This window comes from Heterodontus francisci, chromosome 11, assembly GCF_036365525.1.
Source record: "Heterodontus francisci isolate sHetFra1 chromosome 11, sHetFra1.hap1, whole genome shotgun sequence".
Classification (NCBI taxonomy): domain Eukaryota; kingdom Metazoa; phylum Chordata; class Chondrichthyes; order Heterodontiformes; family Heterodontidae; genus Heterodontus; species Heterodontus francisci.
Genome location: NC_090381.1, coordinates 56,273,233 through 56,299,808, shown reverse-complemented (window position 1 = coordinate 56,299,808; position 26,576 = coordinate 56,273,233). Strand labels below are relative to the sequence as shown.

At 41.1% G+C, this 26,576-nt stretch overlaps 1 protein-coding gene across 1 annotated transcript in view; it reads left to right on the top strand.

Annotated features, from left to right (window-relative positions):
- ppm1lb (protein phosphatase, Mg2+/Mn2+ dependent, 1Lb) overlaps positions 1-26,576 on the top strand; it is a 238,692-nt gene that overhangs the window by 111,969 nt on the left and 100,147 nt on the right. The gene's annotated exons all lie outside the window — the stretch shown is intronic.

Below are 26,576 nucleotides of genomic sequence, written 5' to 3'. Positions count from 1 at the left end.
GCTGTCTGATTATTAGTCTACAGTATGGCAGATCTGCAGTACTGTTTTATTGAAGACTTCTGGTTGATCAGCATACACATAATGGCCAGCACTTCGAATAGCCTACGGAGCAAAAAAAAATATGTTAATGTTGACAAAGTATGTTAAACAATTTCTAGCATTTTAACATTTAATACAATTTTACATAAAGGTTAGTATCACTTTAAAAAAAAAGAAAATCTTACCCTAGATTATTTGATATCATGGGTGAATCTCAACCCTCCAAAGATTTCAGAGTGTCCATCTATCCTTTGAGATCTTTCTGTTTATCTGGCAGTGTTACACAAACTATCAGCAAGTGCTGCTTGTTAATTGCTTTTACACACCAGACTATCTTGTTCCTCTATAAGATTACAGTTCAGTCTAAGAAGAGATAAAGCATCCCAGAAGCCCTGATTTGAAGTATTAAAATGCAAAACAAATAATCTAACAGCAATCAAATACAGTTATGTATTTATTGAACATCTTTCTTCCAACTCCTTGAGTAGATAAAATTAAAGATCCCAACTCTAGGAGCCGGACTAAGATTTTACAGATAACTCTCAAAAACACACAGTATTTCTCTTTTCTGTCAGAAATATCAGCCTGTCTCTTCCGTGACTTTCAAACGACGTCTTGACTCCCTCATGATTTTTAAGCCGTCTTCTCATGAGATTATCCATTTTCTCTCGACAAAGAAAGACTTGCTCTTCTCTAGCACCTTTCACAACCTCAGGATGTCCCAAACCACTTTCCACCCAATGAAGGTCTTTGTGAATTGTAGTCACTGTTGTAAAGTAGGAAAGGCAGCAGCTATTGCCCACAGCAAGCTCCCACAAACAGCACTGTGATAATAACCAGATAAAACAGAAACAAATCGCATCAAACCATAGATTAAAAAGAAAACAAATAGCCTACTCCAACGAAGCACTCAATAGGCAGTAAGGTGAACATTTGATTTAGCACACCGTTAACATACCTTTTGCCTTTGCTACATGACCTTCTGGTCGGTTATTCTCTGTGACCTTGTCCTAACTATCCTTAGTTATCTCTTGCCCCACCCCCGCTTTACTTGCTTAAAACCTTTTACATTTCTAATATTTGCCAGTTCTGATGAAGGGTTACTGACCTGAAATGTTTACTCTGCTTCTCTTTCCACAGATGCTGCCAGAAGTGCTGAGTATTTCCAGCATTTCTTGCTTTTATTTCAGATTTCCAGCATCTGCAATATTTTGCTTTTATTTGATATAGTCGTCTCAATTACAGACATAGCAAAAAAAAAAGAACAAAAGGTCTTATAAATTGTCATGTAAAAAAATAATAGAGTCAACAGTGGAAGGCTTAAGGGCAGTCCTCCGTTGGTCGATTGTCCTTCCAACTACGCGAAAGTTCCTCTCACTGCTGCTACCGCTCGCCGGAAGGCAAAGTATACTTCTAGCCAGCCTGGCCAATTTAGGGTATGCAACACTGTGTTCCTTCACCAGCCCAACAGATCATGCTCGTTTGCCATTGCCAACGCAACAGGCCTCTCTGCTGTGTACTGCTGCACTTCATCATTTGTGTCCATTTCTTCATGAACATTCTCCCATTCAGCAAATTCGGTCACTGCTTTTTTGGCAGCTATAGGTTCATCGTCAACCACTTTCATTTCCTTCACAGGGTCTTCTGCTTTAAAGTCATTGATATGTCTGCACACTTCAGAACAAACTTCTTCCCTATCATGGCTGGAGAACATTCGCAGCTGATTAAATTTAGGCCAGAGAAATGTTGCTATCTTGTGCGCGTCATTTACTTCAACTTTCTTCAGAAGCCACTCTCTATGTCATTGCCTGACAACTGCTTGCATTGGAATATCTGAAGAAAGTGGCATGCAGAGTCGTTTAAGTTTCTCAAACCACAGAATTACCAGGTACTGGTCTCCCTCGAGTTTCCTCTGAGCTTCATAAAATGGTCGGAGGAAATCAACCAAAATCTGCAAGACATTGGGGGGGATGTTTTCCAGCTTGTAGTTTTCCCCACGCTATTCCAGTTTCTCGTGCAGCTCATGATAACTATCCTGAATTTAGTTCATTGTCAGATACACAGTACTGTACCTCATTTCTCCCATTGGGTTTAAAGTTTTAGACAACTGTGCAGCAAGACCAGACTGTTTAATGTATGCCACCAAGGCTTTGGCATCATGTATAGTTTCTGCAACATCCGGAGCTTCGGAAGCTAATTCCTTTGGATTAAGTGACTGTCGAAGGACCGTGTTATATACGTTGTCCTGACAATCCAGATGTCGATATGGTCTAAGAGCAAGCACTATGTTAGCGCTTTGATCTGTCACCCAGACTAATTTATTTAAATTTGCTGGGTCGAATCCAAAAGTATTCACTGGCAGCCTTAAAATCTCACACCTGATGTTTTTGCCAGTTTGGCGTCTTCCAGTGGAAACATTGCTGTTGTTAAAAATTTGGCATTAAGTTTAAAATCGACTGTGATGTAATGGCAAGTTATTGAAATATAATGGATTTTTCGCTAATCGTCCATCCATATGTCAGTTGTCATTCCCACATTCACATCCTTCAGTATGTCAGTAATCGGAGAAATTAGTTGTTTTCTCTTTTCTTCTGCCACATCGTGACACCTTCTTGAAACTGTACTTGGATTTGGTAACACACTTGAAGCTGATACTCAACCGTATGCAGAACCCACATTGATAAGCTTTTGTGCTAGCTTAACAAACCCTTCACCAGAGATAGTTTGGAAAGATCGAATATCCTTGTAACAGAGACTCACGTATTTGTCTGTAATTTCTGATTTCTTGTGAGCGGGTATGTTTGTTTTGCTTGTCTGTACAAACGAAGTTAGGTACGACTGACATGGCCAAGCTACGGGTTGAGTACAACCTTTTTCAGTGTGCCGCTGCAAAGATGAATTTCCCGTCTTTTTGCTGTCATATTTTAGTAGAAGTTTGCAAGATTTTCATTGTACAAATCCACTGGAACTTTTACTATTGCAGAAAACAACAGCGTTGAAATGTTTCCAAACGGAAGATTTACCTTTTCTGGCTACAGGACTTGCCACTGCTAAACATTCTCCAGTAGACAGCATTCTTTTACATCCATAGTGCACTGTAGTGTAGAATCACCCTTGGATGCATGGAAGCTACAGCATGAGCACGATGATGTCATAGAAACCTTAATGTTGAATTGAAGATTACTTCCCGGAAGCAGCACTGTCCAGCCTGAGCCGAGCCGAGCCTGAATGCTGGACTTGGAAGGGAGACCCGACCCAAACTCAACACATGCAGTCGGGTCTAGTCTAGTTCAGGTCAGGTAGCCAGGCTTTACTCTGAACTGTCTCCAATGCAGGTATATCACTCCTTAAATAAGGAGACCAAAACTGTACGCACCAAAACTGTGATCTCACCAATGCCCTGTAAGCAAGACTTCCCTACTTTTATACTCCACTGCCCTTCTAAAAAAGGCCAAAATTCCATTTGCCTGCCAATTTATGTTTCAGGTACGAGGACACCAAATCCCTCTATCATAGTATTCTGTAATCTCTTCCCACAGATGCTGCCAGACCTGCTGAGTATTTCCAGCATTTCTTGTTTTTGTTTCAGATTTCCAGGCATGGGAAATGCATTGACCTTATGCAGTGTGGTCCTTCCCATCGGACCCTTTGCAAGAGCCATCAAACTGTTAATGATCCAGTAGTGGATAAATGAATAAAGGATTCTTTTGGCGGTGCAGCAAATCAGATTTCATTAAAGACAAATAAAACGGCAAGGTGACATCAAACTACTATATACTAATATAACCCTGTGCAATTCGAGTGCAGCTAATTGGATTTTCCCATTCGCTTGCAGATGCTCCTACGTGGTGCCACCTCTAAGCTGTCAGCTGAGGTAGAGGCAGACTGCTGTCCTTTCTGCTCCATGGCTTTTGATGGCCGTGATGGTCGGCCTCTAGTGGCCTGAGGCCTTGAGGGCCCTGGTATATTGGGGGCATTCTGCACAGGTGCAGGAGTTGCCTCTGTCATCACAGCTTCCTGAGGCGTTGGTGTCACCATCAGAGGGGACAATGACCTGCCATCCACGCCAGGAGCGTCTTGAGAGGAGCCCCCCGGTGCGTCCGGCAGCTGCTCCTCTACTCTTTCAGAGCACACTTGCCCCTCCGTGCTCACCTCAGGAGTTTGAACACCTGGCGGTGACTCCAGGTGTCTCGCGCCATCCCCGCATCACCACCCAGCCATTGCTGCACAGAGCTCATGGAGGAGGCAATGGTCATGTGCATCTCCAGCATCCACTGTATGGCTTGCTAGATCTGTCTCTCCATGAGGGTCACCATTCTTTCAATGGAGGAAGCCATGCACACACATGCCAGAGACATGGCTGCACTCATGGCCTTTATGGACTCCTGCATCATTCGTGCATGGATGCGCAAAGCCTCTGGAAGTTCTGCCAGATGTTCACAGACCTCATGCTGCAACTCCAGCATCTGCTGCCTTCTTGATGACTCCAGAGGTATGTCATCAGCCTGAAGCTGAGCATCGGCGTTCCCTCCCACAGTCCTCAGAGTGTGAGTGGCTGCAACAGTCACTGCTTCCAACAGCTGCTCAAGTGCACCTGTACTGTGCTCACCAGATTGTCACCCGTTAGCTACATGTGCATGACTGCCCACTGACATAGAATCACAGGAAGATTACAGCACAGAAAGAGTCCACTTGGCCCATCGTGTTTGCGCTAGCCGGAAAAAAGAGCCACCCAACCTAATCGACTTTCCAGCATGTGGTCTGTCACCCTCCAGTTACAGCACTCTAGGTGCACATCCAGGCACCTTTTAAATGAGATGAGGTCTTCTGCCTCTACTACCCTTTCAGACAGTGAATTCCAGATCCCTACCCCTCTCTCGGTGAAAAACAATTATCCTCACCTCCCATCTAATCCTTCTATCAATCACTTTAAATCTGTGCCCCCTAGTCACTTACCTCTCTGCTAAGGTTAAATAGGCCCTTCCCATTCACTCTATCCAGGCCCCTCAATTTTATACATCTCAATCAAATCTCCCCTCAGCCTCCTTGTTCCAAGGAGAACAACCCCAGCCTATCCAATCTTTCCTCATAGCTGCAATTTTCCAGTCCTGACAACATCTTCGTAAATCTCCTCTGTACCCTTTCTAATGCAATTACATCCTTTCTGTAATGAGGTGACCAGAACTGCACAGGGTCCTCAAGTTGTAGCCTAACTAATGTTTTATATAGTTCCAGCATTACCCCCCAGCCTACTTTTATATTCTATGCCTTGGCTAATAAAAGAAAATATTTCATATGCTTTATTAATCACCTTATCGACCTGTCCTGCTACCTACAGGGATCTGTGGGCATTCACTCCATGGTCCCTCACTTCCTCTACACCTGTCAGTATCCTCCCATTTATTGTGTATTCCTTTGCCTTGTTTGACCTTCCCAAATGCATCACCTCACACTTCTCCAAGTTGACTTCCATTTGCCACTTTTCTGCCCACCTGAGCAGTCCATTGATATCTTCCTGCAGTTTACAGCTATCCTCCTCATTATCAACCACACGGTCAATTTTTGTGTTGTCTGCAAACTTCTTGATCATTCCCCCTACATTTTTGTCCAAATCATTAATATAAACCACAAAAAGCAGGGGACCTAGTACTGACCCTTGCAGAACCCCATTGGAAACAGTCTTCCAATCGCAAAAAAAACCGTCTACAATTATCCATTGTTCCTGCCATTGAACCAATATTGTATCCAGCTTGTTACATTCCCCTGGATCCCATGGGCATTTGTTTTTTAAGCCAGTCCTTGTCAAAAGCCTAGCTAAAATCTGTGTCGACCACATCAACTGCACTTTCCTCATGAATTCTCCTTGTTTCTTCCTCAAAAAATTCAATCATTTGTCAGACACAACCTTCTCTTAACAAATCCATGTTGACGATCCTTGATTAATTCATGCCTTTCCAAACGACAGTTTATCCTGTCTCTCAGAATTGATTCCAATAATTTTCCCACTATTGAGGTTAGACTGGCCTATAATTATTCGGTCTAACAAAGGACATGAGAGTATCTGCGCTGGTGGAAGGTGTGGGGAAATGATGTGATGCTGCATCCTCTGAGGTTTTTGGGCACTACGGGAATCAAGGGATATGAGGATAGGCTGGACAAGTGCAGTTGATGTAGGTGTTCAGCCGTGATCTTATGAATGGCAGGCGAGGCCCGAGGGGTATATGGCCTATTTCTTATGTTATGTTCTTAAATGTGCATAGTGGCATTGTTGGTGCAACAGAATAACATGTATTGTTAACATCATGCAAAATGTTATGCATAATGTATCATATGGTAGAAATATAGACTATACATATTCGGGATCATAAAATACCATTTATATTCCACAAGCATGCATGTGTTAACAATTTGCAAATGATTTATAAAGGCCAGTGACATGTGTGGAATCTGGAGTGGACTATGCCAAGAAGAACAGGAAAAAATCAGTAAGAATAAAATATCACCATATCTTCCTTCATAAAAAAAAAACTTGCAATATTTAAAATTTTCCACCACAATAAACTGTTCATAGCAAAGAGAATCCAATCTGGAAATATTGCAAATGAATGACATGGCCAACAGTACTTACTTCTGTAAAAAGCAGGAAAACAGCACTAAACATAAACAGTGCATCTTAGAGTCATTGAGTGATACAGCACCGAAACAGGCTCTTCCTGCTGTGCAGACACAGCGTGGAATACCACCGCCATTGGGAAAGAAGGAATTCATGGTTAAATAGGCACTTACTTGCTTTTTCAATCATCTCAATTGCTTTTCTGCCAGGCCCATGGGGGTTCGCCACAGGAGGCTGAACCTGCCCAGAGAAAGCTGGATGAGGGCGGGATGTCGCCAGCATCTGACCTGATGTTATCTTCCAGGAATTTCCCACCCTGCGTGTATCAGAACCCACCTCCACCTGGCTGAGAAAATTCTACCCACTAACTCTGTTTCTCTCCCCACAAATGCTGCCGGACCTGCTGAACATTTCCAGCATTTTCTGTTTTTGTCCCAATTATCAACCATTTATCACTGCATGTAAACATGAGTCCAAGAGCGTGAGGAAGTTTTGGATTTTTATATCCTTGTGTTTATTTTACAATATACTATGTTTAGATAAGGGAACAAATAAATATTTAACAGCAGTTCCCTTTGATTATAAACTGACTATGTTCCCATTTCCCATCTAAACACATTTTGAGATTATCTTCAAAATCTAGTCTCAATACTATTCTCTCAGACTAATCCCATATAGTCTTAAGGTAGCCACTTTATTTTTTCCACTTGCTGTTTTTCTCAATGTTTAGTTCTCTGCTTCCTTAATATGTTTGGGCTGTTGACCAATTGCAAGAGATTTTACACATCTCAGTATCTGCCCATGAATACAAATGTGTCTCTTATTTGTGCATATTTGAACTGTTCTTACAATGAAATAGACAGTTTGGACATTTTATAGTTAATTCCACCACAATCATTTTCAGGTTACAATTTTTTTTGAGCATTTATGCGATTGAGCACAGCAACAAATAAATGTGCACAATAAAATAATTTCAAGCTTCCTATATATTTGACTAGCTTGCCCAGATTGCTGGTGTATCTGCTCTTGGAACATAACCCTGAAATAGAAATTACAACACAGAGACAGAGTGTGGTGTTGCTTATCCTCCACATGAGGTATGGACCTAATCCCATGTGCCTACCCTGTTCCGTATTTCTTTATCCCCATTTTCTGCAACCACTTGCTTAAACAGTTCTTAAGTATTGACATGGACTACAGATATCCTTAGAGCTGCCTCCGTATCATCGCCGTGACTTTGCCGGAAGTGGAGTGGAAAAGCCCTTATTTAGGGGTTAATTTTTTTGTCTTTCTATTTGGAACTTAAACCTTATATTGTTGTCACTAGTCCTTATGTTCGCACACACACTTACCTCACATATCTGATCTATTTTGTTACTCCTTATAGATCTAGCAATGCCTTGTAGGGCCATAAATATACTGCTTGAGGAAGGAAGCCTACATACACGTTTTGGGAATCCCATTCCCTTTACACTATTTGCTTCTTCCCTGTCCCAATCAATGATTTGACAATTAAAATCTCGTAGAATAATTTTGCTATTCCTGCTCACCTGCATAGAAATTACGACAGAAATGCATCGAAGAAACATCCATTTGGCCCAACCAGCCTTTGTCAGCCTTTACCCTCCATCTGGACAAATCAGTCTAAATCAGATTTACCCACCTTGTTCCCATCACCCTTTATCCCCCTTTTCTTCATCAACATATCGATTATAAATTTGAATATTGTGCAAATCAATGGGTTTTGAGTGAGTTAAAATTTCATCTACATATCCTCTATAAAGTGCATGCAACAACTTTCTATGCAAAGAGGATCATCTCCCTGATCTGTCTACAAATTTCCTCTTCCATTTTTCTCCCACAGTTAATGGGTCTGTAGTACAACCCCACTAATGGAACAATACTTTTTTTTATCTTTAATATCTGGTGTAGTGATAATTCAGCACAATGAAAATGCAGACCATTTGGAACAGCAGCATTCATTTTGCAGTTTGAAAATATTATCCACTGGTATAGCTGTGGGTTTATTAAAACATAATTTTTTACATTGCACAAAGGTTTAAATGTTGTGTGGTGACCTTTTCAAACAACCACAATTACATTTTCACAAAGATACAAGAGTTGATCTTACTGCAATGCACTCAAAGGCATGTAAGAGCTTGCCAAAAACTGTAATACTGCTTGACTGAGAGCTTTTTGTTTACACTACCCTTTTGTCTTGTTGGTGATATTCAAAAGCACAGGCCAATCCCCACTTTCCAGACAAGTTTGGTTTTAGTTGACAGGTGATTTTGTTTTGTCAGAATTATTTCAATTTCTCAAGGATCAGGGGAAAGAAAAAGTATAATATTGTAAGTGCCTTTAGGCAGTGCACCGCTGCTTAACGGCTGGTGAGCTTTAGTTTTTTCTGTTGGCACTTTCTGTAAATGATTTCTCATGCTTTTGGGAAATAAACCTTCTCTCTGTATCTCATTCCCCTTTTCCCAGAATGATGGTAATGCTATATTCCTGGCTGTGTTATTGAGAAAAAAAAAACATCAAAGGAGTCTCTGTGGCCTTCTTGAACAGAGAAAGGGTTCAAATATTGACCCTTACCCTGTTGAATAAAAAGTAATTGTATTTAGTTAGTGTAACAAATGTGGCAATTGTCACTCCCTATGAGTTAAATAATCCTGACTCAACTGAATCCACCTGAATTGCCAATATTTTTAATCGCAATGTTATAATTCTGGTACCAATACAAATAAGGATTAATAGATTGCTTTAATAATAGATAATAGAGATTTTAAAACACTCATAAGAGTTCCTTCAAGAAATCAAAACAAAATTTCTACATGCCTTGCAACAGTTAAGGCAAAATAACTTCCATTTGTCGAACAAGGGCTGAATTTTATGAGTGCGCCGCAGTTCGCAGTGGCACACTCTAAAAACGGCGTGCATCCTCCTCGGAGGTGCTGTCCCTGAGCCCCCGTGATATTACGCGCAGGGGCTCATTTAAATAGAGGGAGTGGAGCAGCCGCCCCCAATGATGTAAGGGGGCAGCCGCCACGTCCCCAGCAATGGCGTCCAGCGCCACTGCACAGGTGCTGGCGCCATTTTTAAAGGGCTGTAAGCCCTTCAGTCGCCTTTTAAAATTTAAAGATCCCATTCTCTGGGATGTAACAATACAATGTCATGTCAGATAGAAATCACTTCTCCCATTCCCCCCAATGGGTAAATTAAACATTAATCGCACTCTTCCCCCATAATAACCCTTGAATAGTGTTCCGCACTTTCTCCCCCAAAATTTGTTCCCTTTGACCCTCAACCCCTTCCCATCATCCCATTAGCCAGTAAAGATTGCTTACCCCATTCCCGCCCCGAAAATTCTATTGCTCCCCTCTCCCCACCAGGTTCTTGCCCAGAACTCCATGCGGAGTTCCGAAGGCGCGCGGAGCACGAATGGCGACCGTAATATTGGTGTGGGACGCACCTGCAGGTAAGTTTATTTGCATCTCATTTGGTACGGACGGTTTGCATACATATATGAAAGACCCGTCGCCTGGCGACGGGGTGGGGGGGGCCGCACTGAGGTCCCCCCGCCACCGGTAATATGCGCCGGACCCTTCTCGACATCGCAGGTCAAGGCGGGCCTCTCCCCACAGGATTTTACCGGCCCCATCACCGCAATCCGCGGCGTTGAGGGGCCGGTAAAATTCAGCCCCAAGTGTGAGTGTGTACACAAATCTGTTAGCAAAATTGTTGCAATGAATGAGTAACCTTGACATGATTTTGCAACTGAGGCTACTTTATTATCAATCTTCCTCCTCTCCACTGTCAAACTTCTGGTTATTTGGACTGAAAGTCCTTCAATTTACTGAATGAGTGTAACCTGTTTTGATATGTCTCACCCTTAACGAAATATATTGTTGCACATAATGAAATGGGTTCTCTACACGTGTCATTCTTATTAGAATTTTCATTAGAAGAAGGCAAACTTTTAGCACCCCTGAATTCCAGTGGTACCATCTGGAGGAAAGCATTTTGTGACAGTGATAAAGGAGGCTTGGATGATTTTTTTTTAAGCAGCATGGGTCTAGTATAACAATGTAAAATACTTTTTGAAATCAAAGTCTGAAACTAAAACTCGTTCTATGATTCTATGAAAAGGATCAATTTATTAAATACTAGCATTGTGAAGCCTCCCCCATGGACAGTGCAGACTGGGAAGATTTTCTTTTTAGTTATCTGCACAAAAATGCAGACACACCAGAAGAAATTAAATATGTACACCACTACCACTTTACAAGTGAATAAATGTATTCACTTTTACTCTACCTTGCTGTGTGTGCTTCTTTGTGCAAAAAGGAAAGTGTCAGTTGTCCAAATAGTCTGCCAACACTCACTGTTTAGGTGAACAACGGACATTGATGAAGGACAGGAGGGTGATATTTGACATAAATAAAGTATTTAAAAATGAAAGATAAACTATAGTTTCTGTACTCTTTACTATGTGGAACACGTACTATGGAATTGCTGATGCTATCTTAAATTTGCTGGTCAATTACAATTTTTTTTCTTGTGACATTTTCTGAATTGCAGGTGGTTGAAAATTAATACATTTTAAACCATGAATTTTAAGCATATCTGTGCATTATTACAAATTAAAGGACAGGCAAAGTACAAACCTAGATGGACTAGAACATCATATTTTCAAAAATGTTCTCCCCTTCTGTCTTGAAAGCACTAACTTATGCTGGTTCATTGTGTCTTTATCCTTTTTCTGGCATTCTCAAATGCCGGAGCCACAATCCATGTTACCATTATATCCATTTAGAACAGGTTTTAGATCACATGAGCTACTTACAATGTGGCCATTGATATTTTGGGGTGAAACATTGGCATGTAAAGAAGTTACAGTAGTGGAAACAGCCAAATAAAGCTAGATTACTTGCTTAGTACATACTTCACAAAGACCCTGTATTTTCAAATGGTATTGAGTTACATTTATCAGCATATCTGTTTGTGTTGAATTAATACAAAGTTTCCATTGTTAACCTGTAATACAATCACAGAAATGACTCCAAAGTCTGTAATAATGTTCTATAGATCAGATATTTTTGTTTTTGACTGCTGTTTACTAGTTTATTTTATTTTTAGGGTATAAGGGCACAACAAATTGAAGCTACTAAATACTTAGATGTTACACGCATACTTATCCTACTGTGGTGATCCTATGTATGTGTGAAATAAATAAGATATAGAACACTTCGGCTGCAAGTTTTATCTTTATCTCACACACTTGATACAAATATTAGTTTTTACTATTTCTATTTTAGTAAGCTTTTAGTGAGTATTGGTAAATGCATAAAGGGAATTTTAAATAAATATCACTACTTCATACAATGCAGATTTCAACATTCAAGAGGTATTTGGCCATTAAGTGCTAATTAATATTAAAATCAGGGATTAATACAACCTTCATATCACTATGTCTTATTAATTTGCAGACATATTCAAAATGGTTCCTGTACTGTACTGCACCTTTATTGCAAAATATGAGTAACAATAGCCTTCTCCAGGAATGAGCGTTGCATTGAATGAAAATATAATTCATGTGAAGCAAATAGTTTCAGGAAAATCTAAACTTCTTTCATACTCATTTGTTTTGTATGAATTGCCTTAATGTTCCAAATATTTTGAAAAAATATGGAAATCTGGGACCTTAGACAAGGATTTAGAGTGTCCAAATGATGTGTGTGTCTCTGAATTTCAATAACTCATCTCTGTACCTGAATAGATGTAACTATTTTAACTGCCAATTCTAATAGAAAATGTAACAAAGCTGCTTTATATCAATGTGAATGAAACAGATGTTCACCAAATACGCAAGGGACACAAAGTACAATTTTATCATGCATTTGATGCTTAGGAATAGCTGTAATTTTTATCAGTGCTGGGGAATGGAAGAGTTCTATTGTAGGCACACAATCTTGGCGCCAACTAGTCCCCTGTCAGTTTTAGCACAGCTAGATGCAGAAGGACCCCCTACTTTATCCCAACAATGTACCTCAGAAGTACATACCGAGTAGCAATTTTACATTTCCCACACCAGTCTGTGGTCTCTCTGAGTGAGCAATTTAGGGTCAGTTTTTATGCTCTCAGCCTTTGCCCACTAGATTGAGACTGCCCAAATTCATTCTGCGCAGGATCTACAGTCAACAGTTAGTGGAAAATTTCAGTTCAGAAGGCTGGGTTGAATTTGAATCGAAAAGTCCAGTGTCTAGCCAATGAAAGGAACTAGTTCCTCAAGCCATTTTTTTAAACTCATTGCCTGATATTTGTGTAAGTCATTCCACTTTCTCCAAAGAACAGTGACTTACTACATATTCTATCAAATACTATAGACCAGAATTTATTGTAGCCAATGCACAAAAGGCACAAATCGAAGCCAAGGCTTTATTTATTTATTGATACAGCACTGAAACAGGCCCTTCGGCCCACCAAGTCTGTGCCGACCAACAACCACCCATTTATACTAACCCTACAGTAATCCCATATTCCCTATCACCTACCTATACTAGGGGCAATTTACAACAGCCAATTTACCTATCACCTGCAAATCTTTTGGATGTGGGAGGAAGCCAGAGCACCCAGTGAAAACCCACACAAACACAGGGAGAACTTGCAAACTCAGCACAGGCAGTACCCAGAATCGAACCTGGGTCCCTGGAACTGTGAGGTTGCAGTGCTAACCACTGCGCCACTGTGCCACCCGACTTGCCTTTGCTCATTTAATTTCCAAGAGACATAATACTGCAAGTTGCAGTGAGATATCAAAATAGCACGTGCCTTCTACAGGGCATCTGGGACCTGTATGAACAGGGCAAGCAACTGTGCATCTCCTTAACCAATCACATTGAAGGTTTGAGGATTGAACAATGCAAAGTCTGAACCAGGAAGTGTAAGGTAGAGGAATGAATTCAATGTCAAATCAGGTATAGAAAACGAAATAAAGACAAGGAAAAAAAGACAGATAAAAAGAGAAAAAGGAAAAGTTAAAAGCTGAAGGACTGAGACGCCATACCTGTCATAGTTAATTTTCCAATGAGAGAGAAGTTGTTTGGCAGAAATTAAGGCACATCACACCATTAAAAATGGTATTGAGATTGAAATGGACAAGCTCTAACTTTCTATGATGTGTTTAGTTGTACCACGCAAATAACAGCAACGTATTGCCATTCAATGTATTTTTGGTGAGGCAAACAGTACGATGCTGTTTTCTGGAAGATAACAGAGAAGCAGTGAATCTCAGATATCAACTTCCAGATTTTCATGTTTAATCTTACATCTGCCCTCATCAGAAATTGCTGTGTGATTTGCATGTAAATAATGTAAGCACTGTTTGCTTTACCTTTATTTTGAGAGTAAATTTTGACCCATTGTATGTAATTAGGATGAAGTCCATTTTGAGGTATGATTGCTTTATTTGGGCTTTCTATATTGACAAGCAACACTTTGGCGGGAATTTTAATCCCCACAACCTGAAAAAAACCTGGTGAAGGAGCAGTTACATTGGAGTGGGTAAAATAACCATTCCATTCCCACTTAGCTACCATTTTAAAATGCCTGATTAATCAGACAGGAGCCTCCTACATTTATGCGAATCAGAGTCCTATTACTTCCATAGGACTCCAACACAATCTCTATGCAGAAGGAAGAGGGGCACCCACAGCGGCTACCCCAACAGCTGAAACTTGGTTAGCCAATGGGAGGGACATTTCCAGCTATATTTAAAACTTTCTTTTTTGAGACCAGAAGCAGCAAGAATAATCCTCTGGACCCCACAGGGAAATAAACCAAACAAAAATGTCAGTTTAATGTACTTTCAGTTTTATTTACCCTACAGTGGAACTGAACATTGTTGGGTGATTGCCTTTAAGAGTGAAGACCCTTTAAGATCTTAGTATGCTAATGAGCTAAGGGTCAGAATGTAGTCATGTGACTATGAGCCACACTCACTCTGCTACTGTAACACCAAGAGGCAAGTCATGTAAATAGTTAGCTCTGCACTGTATATACTTGCTAGCTGTTAATACACCTGTTTGAGGTCTTCAACAGCCTGAACTCCACGCATCTCATTTATGTTGCATTTGACAACATAAAAGGCTTCTCTTTACATGGCGCCAGCTGTGGTGAGAGGAAAGAATACAAGATTGAAGACCACAGGAAAGCAGTTTTAAAAACTACCTGCAGTTAACAGAGAGAAAAAGTTAAAAGAAGCACTGGCCCAAACAGTGTAAAGAAGAAAAAAACTCACCTCCAGCTGCAGAAGGCAGAGCTGAATGACAGGCTGCAAATCAATCACTGTGAGCATGTGAGTCAGTGTGCCATCGGTACAGGAACCCAAATTTAAAAAAAGCTTTGAAATGCTTGCAAAGTTGATTTTTTTTCAAAGGCTCAGTAAAAGAACAGGGAAAACCCAAACCCTATCACAGGCTGATTGATTGTTTTCAAAGGCTCCCTCACACTGATCAGGTCCATGCCATTACAGGAGGCGCCCGCCAGCAAAAAGCAGGGGAATCCTCCACTCATGCAGCTTGCAGCTAAAGCTATAAAAAGAAACCATTAAATCACTTGAACACTGCAGAGCCTTCACTCACTCAGGCAGAGTTTTTAAAAAACTCATAAAACCACTCAAACATGAAGAATTACCAACTGATCTGCTGCATAAACAAACTGCAAAAAAGTACTAGAAATACCTATTGCGCAGCTATATAAAAAGACAGACTAGAGTGCTGGAAGCTAGATAAACAGACAAGTTGCTCCTGTCAATCAAACCAGCCAGTGTAAAGAACGGAGAATTTTTAAAAATGGTATAACAGTACAGAGTCACAGAACCAAATCTAAGAGCAAGTTTTAAAGCAAAAGAACAGCAGGACTATAGATACCAATTTTCCCAGCATGAACTGGATATCCTTGGAACCTTGGATATCCTATCCGAGTTCAAACTGTTCCAAGAGAGAATGCAATTTTGCTTTACAGACCAAGTAATTGCAGAACCAGAAAAACAGGCTGTAACAATAATGTCAGCAATTGGAATCAATACACAGAATCAATACCTCTGGATTATCTGAACAAGACCAGAAAGATCCTGCAAAGATATGGAAAGTACTGGAAGATCAGCTCTGATTGAGAGTGAATTTTCAAATCCACCACCTGGAATTGATGTCCTACAGGCAACAGTCACTGGAATCAATAGACCAGTTCATCAGCAGATGCCTTAGTAAGGGCAATGAATGCGACTTCTCAGAAACTGAGCTGTCGGACCAAATAATGGAGGTGGTGATTGTATTAACACCCATTGAAGCATTTCAGAAAGACCTCTTGGGGAAAAAGAAAGGTCACAGCATTGACGCACTGCTGGCGATGGTAGGCAATATGAAGCCACTGTAGCTGGACAACAGCACCTGCAAAAACTAGGTGCAGCCAACATTATCAACACCATAACCAGGTCGAAAAGAGCAAGCAAGCTATGCGGTAAGTGTGGTATGTCCCACTCACCATGACATTGTCCTGCATTTCAAGACCTGTGCAAGGCGAGCAGTGCAAAAGGACACTGGGCCCGCCTATGCAGGAACTCTAGCTCCAAAGACGCAGCCAGAAGTCATGGTCAGATGCAAAGAAACAGACAACAGGGCAACGGCAACAAGGAAGCGGCCAAAGACCTGTATAACTGCAAGCCAATACATGAAGACACCAGCAAAGCAGACCTGAGACAAGACTCAGACAGAAGTAGTTCTCAGACAGAAGACGAACAGGCATTCCACATTGTGAACCTGACACATCACGTTGATGACGTCCAACAGCTGGAAACTTTTGCCACTATTAACATCATGTGCCCAAAGAAAGCTGGCAAACCTACACTCAAGGTCAAGATTGACACTGGTACTAGTGCAAATATCCTATCAATCTGACTCCTCAAAGATATGTACCAGAGTCACTAGAGATCAATGATACAACTGACAACTGCCAAGATATCTGCATATAATGGGTCACCCATCCTGTGCAAAGTCCTCGACCTTGAGCCCCAAGCCTTCCGACGCAGATGATGAGGAGAGGCGAAGGTCACACAATATCCTGAAGAGGCAGAGAAGGAATGAGTTGAAGCATTGTCTGTTGGCTCTTCAAGATGAGGTGCTGGACCTTTCCAAAAATGACAAGGCCTTAAAAGTGGTCATCTTGAGAAAAGCAACAGAGTATGTTAGCAGGCTGAAGGCAGAGCAACAGAAACTGAACGCAGAGAGGGAGAAACTCAGAAAAAATGTCAACAGTTTTAAAAAATTCATTCATGGGATGTGGGCATCGCTGGCTAGGACAGCATTTATTGCCCATCCCTAATTGCCCGTGAGAAGATGATGAGACGCAGGTTCCCCGAACAAGTGTTGTCAAACGACCGAGACGATATATGGACTTTTGAGCCTCTATATTTGAAAAAGTTCATAATCTCTATACCTGTGTAAATAATTTTGATGTTATCTAATTTTATGTATCTTTAATTTTAGCATACAAGACGTATCTTTGTGTTTGCCTTTAAGAGTGATGGCCCTTTAAGATTTTGGTATGCTAGGACATAGTCATGTGACTATGAGCCAGACTCACTCTGCTACTGTAACACCAAGAGGCAAGTCATGTAAATAATTAGCTCTGTACTGTATATACTTGTTAGCTGTTGATAAACCTGTTTGAGATCTTCAACAGCCTGAACTCCACACGTCTCATTGCAAACATCATGACAAATTCAAGCCTCACTGCGTATTTTCACATATCATAAATCAGACCATTGGGTTTCAGTTTTCACAGATAACAAGTAGTAGATGTGATTCCAAAACATGAATAAAATCTGAAAATATAATGTAATAAAGAGAAATATAAATTGATTCCGTTACTTTGTTGGAGCAGTTGGAGAACCTTACACAGGGCTGTTTTTCAGTTCTATGCTTTTTTAGCTTTTCTGAAGCTGTGTCAGTTTTTTAAAAAGTTATTCATGAGCTTTTATGAGCTTTGTAGACTGGCTTTTTATTTATTCAATCACAGAATGTGGATGTCACTGGACGGCCAGTATTTATTGCCCATCCCTAGTTTCCTTTGAGAAGGTGGTGGTGAGCCACATCTTAAACTGCTGCAATCCGTGAGGTGATATACTCCCACACTGCTGTTAGGTAGGGAGTTCCAGGACTTTGACCTAGCAATGATGAAAGAATGGTGATATATTTTCAAATCAGGATGGTATGTGACTTGGAGGAGAATTTGAAGGTGGATGTCCAGTGTACCTGCTGCCCTCTTGCTGTAGTGTATCTTGTAGATGGCACACACTGCAGCCGCTGTGCACCAGTGCTGGAGGGGTTGAATTTTTAAGGTTGTGGATGGGGTGCTAATTAAGCAGAGCTTTGTCCTGGATGGTGTGAAGCATCTTGAGTGCTGTTGGAGTTACACTCATCCAGGCAAGTGGACAGTATTCCATCACACTCCAGACTTGTGCCTTGTAGGTGATGGAAAGGTTTTGGGGAGTTAAGATATCAGTCACTCGGCACAGAATACCCAACCTGTTGCTCTTGTACTCACAGTATTTATGTGGCTGGTCCATTTAAGTTTCTGGTCAATTGTAATCCTCAAGATGTTGATGTGGGAATTCAACAATGGTAATGCCATTTAATGTGTATGGGAGGTGGTTAGACTGTCTCTTGTTGGAGATGTTCATTGCCTGGCACATGTGTGGTGTGAATGTTACCAGCCCAAGACTGGATTTTTTTCCCAGGTTCTGCTGCATCCAAGCATAGACTGCTACATTATTGGTGACTGCAATCATCAGTAAACATTCCCAATTCTGACCTTATTATAGAGCGAAGATCAATGATGTAGCAGCTAAAGATGTTTGAGCTTAGGACACTGCCCTGAAAAATCCCTAAAGAACTGAATGTACAAGAGGTCCTTAGGAACATAGGAGCAGGAGTATGTCATTCAGCCTGTCAGGCCTGCTCCACCATTCAATTAGATCATGGCTGATCATTTACCTCAACGCCACTTTCCCATGTTATCCCCATATCCCTTGATACGAGCATACGAATTAGGAGCAGGAGTGGGCCACTCGGCCCTTCGAACCTGCTCTGCCATTCAATAAGTTCATGACTGCTCTGATTACTCCATGTTTCCACCTACCCCCGAAAACCTTCCACCCCCTTGCTTATCAAGAATCTATCTATCTCTGCCTTAAAAATATTCAAAGACTCTGCTTCCACCGCCTTTTGAAGAGGAGAATTCCAAAGACTCACGACCCTCTGAGACAAAAAATTTCTCCGCATCTCTGTCTTAAATGGGCGACCCCTTATTTTTAAGCAGTAACCCCTAGTTCTAGATTCTCCCACAAGGGGAAACATCCTTTCCACATCCAACCTGTCAAGACCCCTCAGGATCTTATATGTTTCAATCAAGTCGCCTCTTACTCTTCTAAATTCCAGCTTAGCCCGTCCAATCTTTCCTCATAAGACAGCCCGCTCATTCCAGGTATTAGTCGATTAAACCTTTTCTGTACTACCTCCAACGCATTTACATCCTTCCTTCAATAAGGAGACCAGTACTGTACACAGTACTCCAGATGTGGTCTCACCAATGCCCTGTATAGCTGAAGCATAACCTCCCTACTTTTGTATTCAATTCTCCTCGTGTTAAATGATAACATTCTATTAGCTTTCCTAATTATGTGCTGAACTTGCATACTAACCTTTTGTGATTCATGTACTAGGACATCCAGATCCCGCTGCATCTCAGAGCTCTGCAATCTCTCACCATTTAGATAATATGCTTCTTTTTTATTCTTCCTGCCAAAGTGGACAATTTCCCACTTTCCCACATTATACTCCATTTGCCAGGTCTTTGCCCACTCACTTAACCTATCCATTATCCCTTTGTCACCCCCTTATGTCCTCTTCATAACTTACTTTCCTACATACCTTTGTGTCATCAGCAAAGTTAGCAACCATTTCTTCAGTCCCTTCATCCAAGTCATTGATATAAATTGTAAAAAGTTGAGACCCCAGCACTGATCCCTGTGGCACACCACTCGTTACATCTTGCCAACCAGAAAATCGCCCATGTATGTCTACTCTCTTTTTCCTGTTAGCTAGCCAATCTTCTATCCATGCCAATATGTTACCTCCTCCACCATGAGCTTTTATTTTCTGCAATAACCTTTGATGTGGCACCTTATCAGATGCCTTCTGGAAATCTAAGTACAATATATCCACCAGTTCCCCTTTATCCACAGCACATGTAACTCCCTCAAAGAACTCCAATAACTTGGTTAAACATGATTTCCCTTTCACAAAACCATGTTGACTCTGCCTGATTACCTTGATTTTTTCTATAACGTCTTTAATAATAGCTTCTAATATTTTCCCTAAGACAGATGTCATTAGTATCCAGATATCTATCGATTTCTGTCTTGAATATGCTCAAATGATTGAGCTTCCACAGCCCTCTAGGGTAGAGAATTACAAAGATTCACCACCGTCTGAGTAAAGAAATTCCTCCTCATCTCAGTTTTAAATGGCCTACCCCTTATTCTGAAACTATGTTCCCTGGTTCTAGACTCACCAGCCAGGGGAAACATCCTATCTATATCCACCCTGTCAAGCCCTGTAAGAATTTTGTACATTTACATGAGATCAGCTGTCTTTCTTCAGAACTTCAGGCACAGTTTCCTCAATCTCTCCTCATAGCTTAATCCTGCCATCCCAGGGATTAGTCTGGTGAACCTCTGTTGCACTCCCTCTATGGCAAGTATATCCGTCCTTAAGTGAGGAGACCAAAACTGTAATACTCCAGGTGCGGTATCACCAAGGCTCTATACAATTGCAGCAAGACTTCTTTACTCCTGTACTCAAAATCCCTTGCGAGGAAGGCCAACATACCATCTGCCTTCCTAATTGCTTGCTGCACCTGCATGCTAACTTTTAGTGACTAATGAACAAGGACACCCAGGTGTCTTTGGATATCAACACTTCCCAATCTCTCACCAATTAAGAAATATTCTGTCTTTCTGTTTTTTCTACCAAAGTGAATAACTTCACGCTTAATGTTTAAAAACTAAGAACTATATATACTAATACTTTAGTCTTAATTCAGGGGCAGAAGCGCTTCAACAAATCATTGGCAATTCTTCAAGTCTTTTTGAAGGTTCCAAATGTCATTCTTCATTTTTGGTTACCTCTTCGATGAGCAATATTCTGATTATAATATCTCAAACTACCTTAATAATCTGACAGTCACACAAAAGTCCCTTCTTCTGAATTTTAAAGGATCAATTTAACCCTGTATTAACATAACAGAAAAGTAACCATAGCTTTTGCTCCATAAGCAAGCACAAGAGAAAAGACAGGTAACACAAAATGATGAATAACAGGGTGGAATTTTCAAAAAGATGTAAAGAACTGTCGATGATTTGTTAATGATATACTGCTATTCTTAAGAACACTAAATCATTAACATACTTAGCATTTTGTTTTTAACTTTCCCAAATGACCTTCATGTTTGAGAATGTTATCAGAGTACACTCCCGCTGATAAAAGCTGTTCTGGGATTTTGAGCTACCTGGCTGTAAAAATAAGAGAGATTTAGTCTTTTTGGACACTTTCCCCATTGCTCCAAGTCTCACACTATGGATTTGAAAGCATAAACCTATAATACGAATACTTGCTGTATAGTTCAGGATAATTGACACTATCAAAAGGTACTACCAGAAATTATAATGATGAACAAGTGGATTGTGGCAGCCTGCACCTCATAGATTGACTTCCTTATAATTTTTTACTTGCTAGACTTCTTCGGAACAGTGGACCATTCTTAGTGCTCATAATGAGACTGTTTTTTAATTTATGCACCGTTGTCAACTCAAGATGTATTTAAAAAAGGAATTGCTGTAAAGTTACATGACAAAACCACATTCCTTGATCATAAATTTTAACCTTAGACAAAGCACAAGAGTATATATGTATGACATTTCAATTTCACAGTACCATATGGTATGTATGTACAAATTGATATTTAAATACTAGAATGTACAAATACTATCTGTGTCTAAGTTGCCAAGCATGAAAGCAGCATGAAGGTCATTGGTAAGGGTTTAGCAATGAGCCAAAGAATTAATCACAAATCTAAGAGTGCACTAAAAATGAGTTATGAATCAAATTAGTCTGTATGGTAAAAGATCCCTATTAGATTGATATTCATCCTGGTCTATACAGGTTAGACTTTTGTACTATGTGAATAATCCCTCTTCTGTCTTAGTATATTCACTGCTTTATGGTTTGTTGTCAAACAGCAGTCTTCGTTTGCATTTCTTTTTTGAAAACTCACTTTTCCATTAGACAAAATATTGGTAACTTACTATTCCCTCAAACATCCCAGTAATTGATTCTCTACTAATTAGTTAACTGGTTCCCTCATTTGTGAAGATTCAAAACTATTTATTATAATTAAAATTCTTGAGACTTCCCTGTACTTCATATCTATTTGTTGTCGTCGTGCTCAATGTACTCTCTTTAATTCTGCAGTGTGCAGCCGATTCAATTACGTGCACGGGCCCTTTAAATTTTTTTTGCGCAGGCACAAGTAACTTAAAAGGGTCTGACTTGTGCGTGGCCTGCACGAGAAGGCCGTGCAACTTAGAAGCAACATTGGTGAAGATATAATCACACTCTTGTGACGCTAATAACACCTATTACGGAAAGTCCTCATCAGGGAACTCCTCTTTGCTGACGATGCTGCATTAACATCTCACACTGAAGAGTGTCTGCAGAGTTTCATCGACAGGTTGATGCAACGAATTTGGCCTAACCATCAGCCTCAAGAAAACGAACATCATGGGACAGGACGTCAGAAATGCTCCATCCATCAATATCGGCGACCACGCTTTGGAAGTGGTTCAAAAGTTCACCTACCTAGGCTCAACTATCACTAGTAACCTGTCTCTCGATGCAGAAATTAACAACCGCATGGTAAAGGCTTCCACTGCTATGTCCAGACTGGCCAAGAGTGTGGGAAAATGGCACACTGACACGGAACACAAAAGTCCGAGTGTATCAAGCCTGTGTCCTCAGTACCTTGCTCTACGGCAGCGAGGCCTGGACAACGTATGTCAGCCAAGAGCGACGTCTCAATTCATTCCATCTTCGCTGCCTCCAAAGAATCCTTGGCATCAGGTGGCAGGACCGCATCTCCAACACAGAAGTCCTCGAGGCGGCCAACATCCCCAGCTTATACACCCTACTGAGTCAGCGGCGCTTGAGATGGCTTGGCCATGTGAGCCGCATGGAAGATGGCAGGATCCCCGAGGACACATTGTACAGCGAGCTCGCCACTGGTATCAGACCTACCGGCCCTCCATGCCTCCGCTTTAAAGATGTCTGCAAACGCGACATGAAGTCCTGTCACATTGATCACAAGTCGTGGGAGTCAGTTGCCAGCGATCTCCAGAGCTGGCGGGCAGCCATAATGGCGGGGCTAAAGCGTGGCGAGTCGAAGAGACTTAGCAGTTGGCAGGAAAAAAGACAGAAGCGCCAACTGTGTAACAGCCCCGACAACCAATTTTTTCTGCAGCACCTGTGGAAGAGTCTGTCACTCTAGTATTGGCCTTTATAGCCACTCCAGGCGCTGCTGCACAAACTACTGACCGCCTCCAGGCGCTCACCCGTTGTCTCCCGAGACAAGGAGGCCAAAGAAGAAGAATATTTAATAATATCCTCATAGTGTTAACAGTAACCTCTGTTTCTATTACTTTTCATAAGTAACACTGTAATTCCTTTTATTCAATCTTCCACTAACAATGCCTCAGTGAACCCTATTGCACTTTGTCACCCCTGCAGATAGTATGGAAAAAGAGAAATGTCTGACGATCATTGTGTCCTTTTGTTGCATCTCTGCCTCTGATCGCACTACTGGAAGTTGTTAGCAAATTCTGCTACCTTAGGGCCATAGTGACCATCTGTTCCTTGATGCAGATCTAAATACACACATAGGGAAAGCAGCTACCACCTTCGGCCAACGCGAAATACACATGGGACAACACCAAGCTGACCCTTAGGACTAAGCTGTTCGTTTATAAGGCCTGTGTTCTCAGCACCTTGATGTATGGCTGTGAAACATGGGAGACTTACAGCTACAAGGAAAAGAAGCTGAATAATTTCCTTCTTCACTGTTTGTGGCACATTATGGGTATATCCTGGCAGAACAAAATCACAAATGCAGCAGTCCTCTCAAAGGCAGAGCTCCCAAGGGTGCTGGCACTAATCAAACAGAGGCGGCTTCAAAGGATCGGACATGTCCACAGGATGGAAGACGGTCGCATACCCAAGGATCTTCTGTATGGTGAGGTAGCCAAGGCCAGACGACCAGTGGGGTGCCCAAAGTTCCTCTGCAAGGACACTTGCAAGCGTGACATGAAGGCCCTAAATGTCGACTGTTGCACCTGGGAGTCGCTACCTGGTGAAAATGGGAAATGGCAACACATCCTATGGACTGGTGTGCACTACCACAACGACCAGTGGCCACAGCAGCTTGGCAACAGGCGCCAACTTCAAAAACAACTCACAGCGTCATTGGGCAGCTTCATGTGCAGCACTTGTGGCAGAACCTGTCTCTCAAGGATTGGCCTTCACAACAATCAGCAAAGATGCACCAAGAGAAGACACCCCACCTAAATGGATTGTTTACTGCATGTTCATCATCTATTGTAGATGGAAGGATGCCAACCACCATTGTGTCCTGAACAGTCTCTTGAATGTCTAGTTTGGAGATAACTGTGGTAACGCCTTATTCTCTCTGTTGCTGTGGAGTGGCCCATTGTTGTTCAAGCACAGAGATCACCTGGTTTAAAGATTCAATTTTCCAATAAGTGCTGCAGCTGAATACACTGAGGATCAATGGGGTCCACATATTACATTATGTGATCCTGAATTAAGTTTAAAAATGTAGTCACTGTTGTCTTGCATTCCTCCTGACAGTAAACTGGCATGCATTAAACCTTATTTATTACTTATAGCAAAACATCTCCTGTCCAACTGCACTTCTTCTAAGGCTACATTAGACAACATTCTGACCTCACTACTGAGCTCAAATTTCTATATAAATCTTAAACAATAGTCAATCGAAAAACAGGTAATAGTTCAAACTATTTAACAGCGAATCACACCATTTACTTACCCAATAAATTAACCTATTACTGGCTACAACCAGTCTACAATTAAGGCACCAAATAATGAAGTTTGAGCTCATAGTATTCAATGGCTAAAATTAAGTAAACATTTGAACTGAATACAGAAAAATAAATAAATGAAAATATCTTTGCTTATTTGCTAGTCGCTCCCACTGGATAAACATTAGCCTTTCTCATTGCACTGGCTTCTTGCTGCTCAGTTGCAGTATTCATTTTCAGAAAAGTTCTGGCAAGCATAGACATAGCTGATGCTATACTGAGAGTGCCTGCTAGTACTAGGCAAATGTACAGTTACCTTCAGAAATGCCACGAGCAAATTGAAATTGCACGAAGTTGAGTTCAGTTCTTTCTGGAAAATCAGGCTCTAGCAGTCACAAGCTATAGTTTTGAGTTTAAATCTTAGGGTTCCCCCAACAGTTTAATGTTCAACCATGGAAGTGAAGAATGTTCTATGTTTGTGCAAGGAGAGGAAAGGCGGACAGATAGCACTTTCCTCTGTGGCAAGCATTGCACCAGCTAGCTGAGAAGGAATTACTATAACTATACTCACTCTGGCCAAAGGATGCTGTGGATAGATGGACAGCTCCTGAGACTGCTATAAAGGACAAATCAGGAAAAATGTAAAATGGATCCATTGAATTACAAAGTAATAACATACAAAACTCACAACTATAAAGCTAATTTAAGATGTGTCTCTTGCGTACTGTGCAGTTATATTATAAAGAATGAAAAATATATATTGCCACTTATTCAAACGTTCTGGACAGTTCAGGTAATATCTTGTAAACCTGATGCATCAGAAGCAGGGTTGATTGCATTGGCTTCATTTTGGCTGTTTCCATGAAGCACAATCCCATGTGGTGTTATTCTTCTGATCTTTAAACTGATTTTATCACTACTGTTAGAAACGTTAACTTGATGCTGTTTCATCTTTTCTCTCTCGCCACAAACAAAAAAAACAGACAAAATGCAGCTAATTGCTCCAGTACTGCACACGTATAGAGAACATAGCTTTGCTGCTGCTGGAATAACTTTTACCTCTAAAATCATAAGCAACGTCAAACAGGTTAACATTTTCAAGATCAAGCTTAATCCAAAACAATTTAGCTAAAGGAAAGAGCTAAACTTAAACTAATTAATCTTCCTTAAAAGGCAAGGTAAATCTGAGTCATATTTATTTCATAAAGTATGCTTTACAATTTTAGGAAGCACTTTAGATCCCCTATTTCTTATATTATGGTTCCTTTTTATATTCTTTTCATTAACTTGCACAGTGCAATAGGTAAGTCACATATCTTTTATTGCACTTGTATTCAATAGTTCTAGTTAGAAATAGTTGATGCGTGACAAATAAGTCACAAGGGCGGCACAGTGGCGCAGTGGTTAGCACCGCAGCCTCACAGCTCCAGGGACCCGGGTTTGATTCTGGGTACTGCCTGTGCGGAGTTTGCAAGTTCTCCCTGTGTCTGCGTGGGTTTTCGCCGGGTGCTCCGGTTTCCTCCCACATCCAAAGACTTGCAGGTGATAGGTAAATTGGCCATTGTAAATTGCCCCTAGTGTAGGGAGGTGATAGGGAATATGGGATTACTGTAGGGTTAGTATAAATGGGTGGTTGTTGGTCGGCACAGGCTCGGTGGGCCGAAGGGCCTGTTTCAGTGCTGTATCTCTAAATAA